Source organism: Chiloscyllium plagiosum, chromosome 23 (assembly GCF_004010195.1).
Source record: "Chiloscyllium plagiosum isolate BGI_BamShark_2017 chromosome 23, ASM401019v2, whole genome shotgun sequence".
Classification (NCBI taxonomy): Eukaryota; Metazoa; Chordata; class Chondrichthyes; order Orectolobiformes; family Hemiscylliidae; genus Chiloscyllium; species Chiloscyllium plagiosum.
This window is the reverse complement of record NC_057732.1, coordinates 49,200,500-49,213,544: the sequence shown is the minus strand read 5'-3', so window position 1 is coordinate 49,213,544 and position 13,045 is coordinate 49,200,500.

Below are 13,045 nucleotides of genomic sequence, written 5' to 3'. Positions count from 1 at the left end.
GGTAATTGCGAAACTACTACATCCTAGGAAACTTAAAACTCGTTTTATTTTTTACACAGAGATTTAAAAAAACACCATGCGTGCCGATGAGAATGTTGTATTTTCTCCCCTTTCTTTAGCTGACTGCGGGGTTTGTGTGCATGTAGATTTAAAATGCGAGTGATTTGCTGATATTTTACCAGGCTCCCCACTCCTCAGTAGAAACATGAACATGTTTCTCGCCACAATATATATATATAGTGATGCCTTCCCTCCTTCAGATCTACTCCACACACAATGAATTTGGGTGCTGGTAATGGCGTTTCTTTGTGGTACATTTCTCTTGCTGCTGCGCACTAATATGACCGACCCAACCGCAAGCATCAGCAGAGAGCTGAAGGTTCACAATGAAGATTTTAAAACGTTGACAATCAAAATCTCGCCAACATCGCCGGTGTGGCGTCACCTATTCTCCCTTCCCACACACACATACACACACCGCCACCAATAGAACGGGAGCAGTTTGAGAGCAGATGGATCGCCGGTACTTTTTTTTCTTTTTTTCTGCAAACTGTCACTTCCTTAAATGTCATGATGCGGCTGTTGAACTTTGTCGATACACCTGTGACTGCTACACCTTCTCAATGTTCCCTACTGCACAGGTACAAGTGCAGTGAGCCACACATCACACTGTCTTCGCTAAACCTGATAGGCAAGGAGAGGGAAGGGCACAAGTTTTTAAAACCCAAAAAAAAACAAATCGAGAAAAAAAACAACAAACATCACTGCGTGCACCAGTTTCCTTGTAAATTTCAGTTAAAATCACAGCGTCCCACCACAGTCAACTTGCGTAATGCTGTTTTTTTTCCCGTATCCAGGATTGACTAATGTGCATTTATGGAATTCTTATCATTTGGGAAATTGAAAAGCAACCTGTTATGACTCGGTTACGAATCAATGTGAAACAAAAATCCCTCCCACCCACAATATACAGATTCTCCTGCTCTCCCATCGTCTCACCCGTTCATACAACAGTCTTGGATTTTGAGACCTCGGGCAAGAGGGTAAATCCCAAAACAACAGTTGGACCCAGAAAGAGTTCCAACTAACGGTCGTTCGCGGGCAAAAAAAAAAGCATCGTAAAAGCGTTTAAACATTGTAGTGTGAGCTCCTCTATACAGCGACTGTAATTGGAAGATTTATGGCAACTTAAAAGTTGGAATGTTGATGTTATTGTACGAAAGGTAGAATACGCGCAAATGAGTGTATGTGTATGTATGTGTTTCTCTCATGTGTCCTCACTGATATATGTCTATGAATTCATGAAGCAACGGAGGAGACAGTTTTCCACCTGCAACTCTCCTCAGGTGCGCGGTTCAGAGACTGCCTTGTTCCCGTCAAATCTCCGCCTCTGATCGCCCCTTTCAAAACACAATCCACAAAAACATCATTTTCCCAAAATCCACCGCCCGGTCCCGTTATCACCTTGGGACCCGAAACTTCCCCTGTCACATACCAAGGGGAACACTCATTTTCCAAACACCATGTTTGTGAAAGAATTCTCTGACTTTCAGCCCCCTTCCCTACCCCCACCCCCACACCGCCCTTCACTTGATGATTATGGAAACGAATACTTCCCCTGGAGGGTACAAACTTGAAAAGATAGTTACAACCGTCCTAGTCGTTTGCACAATCTACAACGTACCCCAGTTACAATTTAGTCTTCACTGTGAACAATATGCTTTGTACATGTTAATAGAATTAGATTGTTTTCTCGCCTGTCTCGCCCCCCCCCCCCCCCCCACACACACACACACATACAAATCGAGATGTCAACAATTTAAAGTGACCATGTAAATCAGAATAATTTGTTGACCGGGCTGACGATTACACAATCCTCAGACCCTCAGCATAAAACCTATTAGGCACGAACTTGTTTTGAAGCGGAAACTACGCGTAATTGACAACACAGTCCACAAAGTTACAAAACAAAAACAACCTGACATTTACAAGCTGGGAGCCACCAGTCAGCGGGAGAGAAGGAAGGTGGTTAAGTTTGTGATGGGGAGGGGAACATCCAATCAAAAGATTTTCTGATGGGGGTGGCAGTGAAAAATACTGTTAACCAGCAGCACATGGTGCCGAAGTAAAAGTCCTTTACATTTTAAAGGCTGAGCAATTAATGAAGTTATTTTTTTGCGATGTGTATTTTTCATTCCTCAACAAAGTTTACTCAGATTTATTCACCAGGCGAGAGAATTTATTCTTCAGCTCCAGGCTTGGCCGTGACTGCCATCTACTGACTGATAGGCGTTGCTCCATGCGCTCCCTCTGAACGGGAACTGAGGGATGTCAGCCAACTAAATAATGGGAAGCTCTCAAACTGGGCTCCGTCCAGCAGACAGCATTGTGAATTGCAGCTTTAATTTCTTTTACCTCGAGGAAGGAGTAGTTCTTGTTTTAGATCTTGATTGTTGCACATGGTCCTTACTTTTAAAAAAATGAAGGGGGGGGAGAAATGAAGGGGTTAAAGTTATTTTCTTATCTCTTCCCCAAAAATAGAATATGTACCATTTGGGTAAAATACTCGTAAACGTTCTAAACAACAAACTCACACGGTGTTTACAACTATTCCTATGGATAGCTGGGTAAAGACGGGGTCTATTAACTGGTTTCAAATCTATAATTTAAAGCCTTCGTTTAACTCATGATATAACAATTCAACAAGATTACGTTTTGAACCGAGAAATCATTGTGTTTTTAGAATGATTGTTGAACCGAGATAATCGCCCTAAACAGGAACTACAAGTTAATAATCCCATTCGAATAGCTCGAAGTTAGGAGCCGCAATGGCCCCTTAATACTTCCGAGTCAAACAATATCATTACTAATTCGCAGAGAATCTCTGACTTTCCGTGCGCTGGTGGGATTTCCCGAAGGATGGCACGGAGTTTTGTTGGAAATTCTCACACAAAATGTTCAGGCTCTGCCTCAAGCGTCCATGCACAGATCAGCTTAATATTTTTCTCCCCGACAAAGAATGTCCAATGACAGTCGCACCGCGGGCAAATAACGTGTGCTGTTCTTTCACAACTACCGGTGACCCTCACTACTGTTAGTCATTTAATCAATGTACCGTGCTTGACTACCGGGGGAAAAATGCATGGTTTTCCTATGGAGCCAGCTGTAACAATGTGTTGGCCATTGAGTAGATCAAACATGAGTACAAGGATTTCATCCAACAACTGTACAACGCATCTGCAAATGAGGTCTAAAATTGTGTAAAATAGCTGCATTGTAATATTTGCTGCATTTCGTTGTAGCTGCGTTTATCTTGTATCTCTATAAAGCCAAATATTTATAAATAAGAAATGGTTTAATTTATTAATCAGATCTTGTGATATACATGGAACAGAAATGGAACATTGAACTAATTGGAAATGGCAAAATGTCCAATCCTTAGAAATCTTATTTCCAAAGTCTTTCCCTGTAATTTGATGATTTTGCTGAACCTGGGCTATGTCCAGGTAAATAATGTGAATTTTTCATCCAGAAGATTCGATCCTAGTCTATATTCTTCTGGTTGCAACATTCTTTAACCAGAGATGGAAATAACATTACATGGGAAAGTTCAAAATTATACCGGGCTTGGAGAACACAATTCAGGTAGCTCAGTCAGAAATCAAAGCAATTACTGTACCCATTTGCACAGCATATCAGACCACTAGACATTTCACCTTTAAATTTCTCATTTCTCCAGCCTAAATCTACATTTTACTAAGGCCCCTAGACAAGAATTCCTGCTGTGTTTTGCTTAATCTGTATAATTTAAAGTTTTCTTTTCTTAATCTGTGTAACTTTAATTACAGACAAATTTTCACACAAGTTCAACATAACTAGCGTAGTCTCTTCCATATTAAATGGAGTAGGACCTCTAACTCTTTGAAGGATGGAGAATCAAGGGACATTACCCTAATAGCAGAGACTGAGGTGACTGGCAACCTTGGTACAGGGTTTGTCATTGTTCTGGCCCACCTGCCTACTTGGAGAGAAACTATATGCAAAATAGAACAAAATTATGAATGAACAAAAAGCTGTTTGAATTTAATGACTCCACCCTTTCCAATAAATTGTGTACCATTCATTTTCTTACAGGCTATGCTCCACTGATTCAAACTCCTGTACCAGATACAGTTCAATATCTAAGATAAAGCTCTCCCTGGACTCATCCTCATTCAACCTCAATATTAATAAACTTCAGAATATCAATACATGGATATATTTACATTGGAAATGTAACACTTCAGCTATATGCTGACATAACATTAATATTGCAGAGTAAGTACAGAGCCAGGATCTAACCTAGCAGTGGCATGAAGCAAACTGAGTATCTCTGAATTCTAAGCCAGGTGTAAAAACTGCAGTACATGAACACCCACAAGCACTAGTTCTCTCCTCTGGACAGCAGAATTTATGCTTCAGTTCGGTGGGAGCTAACCAGTGTAAACAGGATACTGGCTGGTTGAATCAGCAAGGCAAGCTAACAGTCCCAGCCGATGCACAGAACTTTTATAAATTCCATTATTCTATCCTAACATGTTGCATTTTTGAAATGAAAAAAAGAATTTGCATTCACATCCTTTGATCCATAAGGTGTAGGAACATCGTGCAGATTTTGTCTGATCATTTGCCATTTGTGTAGCCACAATTTTGTATTTGAGTGATCCTTTGGCACCAACATACAACCAACAGGAACGTCTTTATTTCATGCCAGTTGATTGGACTTTTAATTGATTTATTTCATTTTGTTTGTTCTATTAAGTTTGATTGGAATGTGTCAATTCTTCAAAAGGAAATATTTGATGTTATGAAAATGCAGGTGAGGTACAATTGATGTTGTAATCAGTTAATGCTGTAAGTTGTCTGATTTTAAGTGAATGATGCTCTTTCACTCTCTTTTTAAAACCAGTTTCGTTGGGTTACCCATCCTTGCAACTTATATACTTGCAGTTCTTTAAGGGGAGCACAAAGCTACAATTACACTGGCTTTTCCAAAAGATCCATAAAGTCATGGAATCATATGTTAAATAAGGAGGCTATCTGACGGATCAAATCCATGCCTGCTATTTGCAGAAGAATCTGATCTGTCCTTTCTCTATCCCCTCAAGTGTTCATTTAAAACCATTCTTCATCATTCTTTCAACCACCTTTTAAGCATTCATAGAATCCCTACAGGATGGAAGTAGGCCATTTAGCCCAACAAGCCAACATCAACCCTCTGAAGAGTAATCTACCCAGACCCATTCCCTTACCCTGTTGCTCTACATTTCCCCCGACTAATGCACCTAACCTACACATCCCTGAACACCAAGAGCAATTTAGCATGGCAATTCAAGTAATCTGCATGTCCTTGGACTGTGGGAGGAAACCAGAGCACCTGGAGAAAGCACCCGCAGACAGGGGAAGTATGTGGAAATTCCACACAAACAATCAGCCAAGGCTGGAATCAAACCCGGGTTCGTGGTGCTGTGAGGCAGCAGTGCTAACCACTGAGCCACCTTGCCACCACATTCATTGCAGAATAAAGTTTATCCTCATATCCATCCTGCATTTCTTGCCCAAATTTTAAACCAGTGTCCCCTACTCCCAGTCAATCAGGTAATGGAAATAACTTTGCTTTGCCTTCCTTATCTAAACCTGTCATTATCTTGTGCATTTCTTTCAAATTTCTTTTCCCCCAAACAGAATAACCCTTAAGTCTTCAACTTAACCTCATAAATGAAATTCCTCATCACTGGAACAATTAGTGAACTTATCATTTCATACATTGATTTGATAGTTTGCTTACTTTGTTACTGCTTTAAATTATTTTGAATTAATGACCAAATCTTAATCTTCAAATAGTTTTGTTCTGACAAAATCAGTCACCTGTATCCAAATGGAGTTGGATTTAGTCCAAATTAATAGACCCAAGGGCTTTCTCAGAAGTGAATTTTGGATCCATTTGTTGTCTAATCTGCTTTGTGTTTTATCAACGTTCATAACTATAATTTTCTCACATACAATTAATTCACATTCCCTTCCCATCCATTATTTTCTTCAGATTCTCTACAGTTGTTGTCAACTAATCACATTGAATATATTTTTGTTTGACTTTTTTAATGAGATAATTAAGTATGTGTTTCCTGCTTTATCCAAAAATTGAGAAAAATAGGTAACAGAAGGAAATGTTATAAATTGCTGAAAATGCCCACAGTCATGTCATTTACGGAAACTGCAAACAGTGAGAAACCTAAAACAACAACAAGTTACATTGAAATAGTGCTTTTAGTACCAAAGCAATTCACTGAAGAATCATCAAACAGAATTTGATAGTAGCCACTGTAGGAGATATCAAGGCAGATGAGAAAAAGTTTTGTCACAGTTGGTACATTTTGAGGAGTTTTTTATGAGACGGATAGACATGTAAATAGCTGACTAGGTTTCAGATGAATATCAGAACTTAGGATCTCATCAGCTATAGGAGTAACCAGCAGTCGTGGACTAATAAAAAATTTTGATGTCAGAAATTGAAGAAGTAGCTTAGTTATTTCAGAGGACTGTGGAGCTGGATGAGGTTACAGAGATAGAGAGAATTGTGATCATGGTGACCTGCAAGTTCAGCTATTCACTTCATCTCCAGCAGAGTTTTTTTTTTCTGCTTGTTGTTACTGATTTATAGTTTCAAGCTGAATTAGATAATTATATTCCCCTTATTTCCACAAGTCTTAGCTATGCTTTCAATGAAAGAGCACTCATTCTGCAGATTTGAGGTTCAATCTGTTGCTTCTGTCATGATCCTTGTGGACATTGATAACTTTTTAAAAAGAAGATATGACTTTCCCAGCATCTCACAGAAATTATTATTCAGTAAGATTTCATGTTTATGACTTGTGTTGTATGACAAGTTAAAGACCAAACATTATTTAAACATTGCTAGAAGGAGACTAGAAGTTGAAACATCATCTTATACTCATCAGAATTAGCATGTAAGAAACTTGATAAAAGAGACATCATTTTATTAAAATATCTTTGACCAAGTCTCTTTCTTGCATCCTAATTCTGATGACTACAAGACAAAAAGCTTTAACTTCCAGCCTTGGTCTATTTAGCGTATTTAAGTTCTACATTACCAAACTGTTTGCTCTGCAATAACATCAGCATTAAATTAGTGGAAATTCCACAGAAATAGATGTTAATGCTGTTTTTAGGGGATTCCAGCAATGATATGATGGAAGCCTGGGGAAATTCCCATAGAATTCCAACCTTATTTTCTAGACATTCTCTACATTTTGGAGCCAACATTTCAATGTTAAAGGTAGAAAGAAAAACAAAATGTGATGAAGAGCTTCATTCAGACCAATTTACATTACAGCTTGGGTCCTGGGAAACAAAAGCGAAGGTGACTGTTGACTTTATAGAGTGAGCCACTTATGTTCAGGAGCAGTAGTGAAAATGTACCACTTGAACCACACCAACTGCGCTACAAGATAAGTGTTGCAACTTGAAATATACTGCTTGGCTTCTTAGTAAGAACAGTGCCAATATTAACATGTGACCATTTATTTGTCATTGTAGAGCTGCAGCCACAGATCGGAAATGTGCAAGATTAGTTCCATGTCACTTCTAAGGAAAAAACATGTTGCCAAAATTGCATTCAGGGCAAGCAGTAGGAAACAACAGTGAATATTTTCTGTTAATAAAAACTGAAACACTGCCACACTTGGTAGTAACATTCAATGGTTACGGACAATATAGCAGCGATATGTTAGTGTTGCACAAGGTACAATCAAGGTGAAGAAAAGAACAACTTTGGATATGAGTATTCACTATTTTGTTTAAGTCCAGTTTCTATTAACTTGTGCATGTAACATGACTTTGAATTGTGATGCAGAAGTATACTTGTCACATGTACCTAAGTACACTGAAAAGTTTTATTTTGCAAGGCGTACAGGCAGATCATAGCAAAAAAGACCATGCAGGTCATAGGGTGCTTAGACAGATTGAGGTATACAAGGTTATGAATGCATAGGAGGTGCACAAAAACAAGGTTAACATTTGGTTTGAAATTAGAGATGTCTGATCAGCAGTCTAATAACAGCAGAAATGAAGCTATTCATAGTATTGAAGGATAGAAACAAATTTTCACACACATAGGTGGAACTAAGCATTGAAATCAGGCAGAATGTACAATACCTTGCATTTAGTCTTTTTAATATGGTAAAGTGTTCCAAGGTGAATAATGTCATAACATTTACAATTCAGACTCATCCCAGTTATATAATCCTCCGAAGAGCAACTGAAATCAACATGCTTGCAGTGCGTTTGTGTCATTTGCTGTAGGAATGCAAGTATAACATGTCTCATCAAAGGAAAACAGATATAGGAAGGGCAGTTTTTGGTATATCTATATGATTAAAATAAATTAAAGAGAATTAGGGAAAGATCAATTAAAAAGGCCTATTCAACACAGATCTCTAAAAGACAAGTTGAAAATTGAACTAATCTTGCGCATTCTTTCCAAGAAATAACAGGAAAGGAAAAGAAATGCAGTAAATGCAGTTGAGATGGATTTTCAAAAAACAATTGACAAAATGTAACGTGAGAAACTTCTCGCAAGAATAATGGCACCTAGAATTATGGAAGTGAGAACACCGACTGGTAGAGTCGATAAGATATGTTTCAAGCTAGAATTTTATGCTGGTTGGTATTTGATAAGGGGTTCAGTCGAGCCATTCTTAATTACCAAACATTTTGGAATTGATGCAGGATATTAAAATTTCCAGTTGACATCAAACTAAGAAAATGGCAAATTGTGCAGAACAAGGTATTTGGTTAGCAGGATGGACAGATTTGCTGCCAATGTTTTGGATTTGTGAGCCTAATGGGGAGCCTAAGGTATTGGCAACATGTATTGGGAAACCATATGCATGTAAGCATGATTTCCTATTCTTTGATGAGAAAGGTTCCAGCTGCAGTCTCCAAGTATATGGCCTCATTGGCAGCATTCCATTCAAAAAACACACCTCGATAAAATCAGTCATTGTACAGCCTTGTTTTTATTTCTATATAATTTCTCTGATAATCTCAGCTGCTACAGTCATCCTGTAAAGATATAACATTTTAAGATTTTTCCACAAGATATCCTTCATTGACCTTCAAATATGTGAAAGAATTTTGCATTTCTGAGCCAATGTGATTATATTGCAAATCTGAATTTAGTTTCATTTGTGAAATTTTAATACATTTACTGTTTCCTAATCTGTAATGATATTCCAATCTGTCTTCTTTTTAAGGATGAGATCGGTATTTGAATTGATCACATACATTAGCCATGCATGAACATAGGAGCTGGAGTAGGCCATTCAGCCCTTCAAACTTGCTCCATTGTCCAGATCATGATTGACTACATGTCACTCTGCTATAATACACGTTCTGTCAGCATGAATTGCCTATAATGCGATTGACAAATTGTGGACACTATTTGAATAACACAAACTTTCTACTGAACAGGTATAATGATTTTCTATTAGCGATCTTCTAAAGCTGGATTTTCTTTTGCGGTTTTCCATAGCACAATTTCCTATCGCGTGAGGTTGTAAAGGCACACAATTGTGGCTTTATAGCAGAATGACCTGTATCTAGCTCAGTGCCATCTCCTTACCCCTTGATGTTTTGATTCAAATTGATTTGATTTGATTGAATTTATTATTGCCACATGTACAGTGAAAAGTTTTGGTTTGTGTGCAGTACAGGCAGATCATACCATACAAAGTACATCAGGGTAATAGAACAGAGCAAGGAATACAATGTTACAGCTGCAGAGAAGGTGCACAAAGAGTGAAGTCAACATTAAGTTTGAAATTTGAGAGGTCTGTTCAGAAGTCTAATACTAGCGGGGATGATTTGGAGATGCCGGTGTTGAACTGGGGTGTACAAAATTAAAAATCACACAACACCAGGTTATAGTCCAACAGGTTTAATTGGAAGCACTAGATTTCGGAGCACTGCTCCACAACCACCTGATGAAGGAGCAGTGCTCAGAAAGCTAGTGCTTCCAATTAAACCTGTTGGACTATAACCTGGTGTCGTGTGATTTTTAACTTTGAACAGCGGGGAAGAAACTGTTCTTGAAACTATTGGTTCATGTTTTAAGCTTTTGTATCTTCTGCCCTACGGAAGAGGTTGGAAGAGATTGTAACTGGGTGGGAGGAGTCTTTGATGATGCTGGCTGCCTTCCTGAGGCAGTGAGAAATATAGATGGAGTCTAATGGATGGACCACAGCACCACAGTCTCGAAAGCAATTGCTGTATCAAGCCATAATGCATCTGGATAGAGTGCTTTCTGTGATGCATCTGTAAAAATTACTAAGAGTCTTTATGGACATGCAGAATTTCCTTAGTTTTCTGACAAAGTAGAGGTGTTAATGTGCTTTCTCACCATCACATCAACATGGGTTAGTGGGTGGAATTAGTATTTGGAAATGATCAATCTCTGTGTTATGATTCGACAGTAGATTGGGTTGGATGTAACAAAAAGTCTACGGGTTAAGTACCGTATATACTTATGAATAGGTCACATTTTGAAGACCGTTTTTTGAGCTGAAATTAAGGGCTCGACTCACACACGAAGTATTGTTCACGAGGGGATGAACTTCATGCTTGGCATGAGTCAAAAAATGGACAAACAAGAGCTAGATTTCTATATAAAATAATAACCAACGAAAGGAAAAGGAATTATGACCATTATTGAATATTTATCTACAAAACAATTGTCTCCATTCTGCCTGCTACAGTAGAACAGGACAGTCTTACTGTATCCCAGTTACCAGTACTGTAAAGTGCATGTTGGTCTACACATATGTAGAAAAGTTAATAAACATACCAGCAGGTGGTCATCTACCGGGGGTAATGGCATGCACAGGTCAAATATATGTATGTAAAATTACATAGATAAATATATACAGTATACTATATAGTTATCAACATTCAATTTAATGATTTGAAAATCACATTGCGCGTAACATGTGATGACGCAGGTATTGTAATTGAATCTAAATTGTGCAAATCATGCCCTTTAAGGGTGCATATATGATCAGGAAGAGACCCAAAAAAGAACTAAAGTTGACTTATACATGCGGAATATGAGAAATATCTGATCTTTTGGCCAAAATAAGGGGTCAACCTATACATGTGATCGGCATATACATGAGTATGTACAGTAATTCAAATTAACATGTTTATTGGCAGTAAAATATATAGAGAGCAGCAATGAAATATATTGAGTGGTAAGTTAATATATTCAGCGGTAAGTATATGTTAAGCAGTAGATAAACATATATTGTAGTAAATATATGAAGTAGCAACTGTATATTGACAATGAGTCCCACCATCTGGGACCTCACTTTATGATGGTCAGCCTGAAGAACTTGGGATTCCTGGGACTGTTCTTGATCCCAGTCCAAGATGAAGTCCAACAGCACGTAACACATAACACATGGGTTGAGTTGGCAATAAGTCTCACTGTCTTCTTATAGTTACAAACCATGGATCGAGGTGAAGTCCACTGAATGGGATGAAATCCCTGATGTTAGTACTATTCTGAATCTAGATTCTGACATTATTTCATGGCACGTTCAGTACTTTTCTAGACATTGCATTATACAGAAAAACATCTCCAGGTGGCTCCGTATGATGGCCCAGCAGGACAATTCTCACAGTTTAGTGTCATGTGTTCATCTCTCAGTCAAAACAGGCTGTTTTTTCACATTAGGCCTGTTTACCATGTACTTTTCATCTTTATTTCAATTGTTCATTGTCATGTCCAATTAAGCCTTACCAACTAACCCCTAATGATATGATCTAAACATGTTATTTTTGATCTTACCACAACAGCCTGTCATGAACATATTCAGTGACTGAGCTTCCACAGACCCCACGGCTGAGAATTCCAATGATTCACCAATCTCTGAGTGAAGAAATTTCCCTTTATCTGAGCATTAAATGGCCTCCTCATTATTTTCGGAATATGTCCAAGGACCATCACTACACCACCCCTGCCTCATCTCCTCCCAGCTAAAGGAAATGTCATTCCTACATTTGCCCCATCTAGCCCTTTATACATTTTGTAAGTTTCATTCAGCTGTACAACAAATGTCTTTGAAGCCCTCTTGTTAATATCAGCCACAATTTACATTTCTCGTGTTTATTACACTTTCTCATCCTCAATTAAGCTATGCCTAACTTTATTTTACGTTGATACTGATTCCTCCCTATTTCTAATTTATCTTAGATGTTACATTTCTTTGACATCTCTATTTCACATTGTACTCTATTTTTTATGCTACTTTACTTTTTTCTGATATAATATATTCTCTTTCTAAATCACATAAAATAGCTTTTAAGGATTCACATTCTCTGGTTTTGATTTCTATTCAATCCTCCAGACAGCTCTTCCCATCAACCCCTCTGGACAGAACATCAATTAATTGGAACTTCTGAAATGATAACAAATATAAAACTAGATATTACAATCTTCAAATGAAAATGAATATCACTTTTTGCAAGGACAGGAAAGAAGGCCATTCAATTTAGCAATCCTATCCCTTTCATAAACTAATTTTACTTCTTTACTTTCTCTTTCATGAGTGGAGGTGGTGATGTAGTGATTCTGGAATTAGAAGTGTTCAGAAGGTTGGGCAGTTTTTGTTTAAGAAAGCAGAGTCTTCAAAGGTCTCAAGATTAGGAATAGAGTTCATAGAATTTTTCACTGGTTACTTGCTCTGGCTAGGAATTCAAATCCAAAATAGCAGATGGTGTTACATGAAATCATTTTTTTTAAAAACTTTGCAATAAAAAAAGCTAGTCTCATGGTGATCATGTAACCACCAGTGAACTAATCTGATTCATTAATGTCCTATAGCGAAAAAGATCTGCCGTCCTTAGCTGCTTTGGCTGACATGTGACTCCAGACCCACAGTGATGTGATTGATTCTTAACCACTTTTTGGGTAATTAAGATTGGGCAA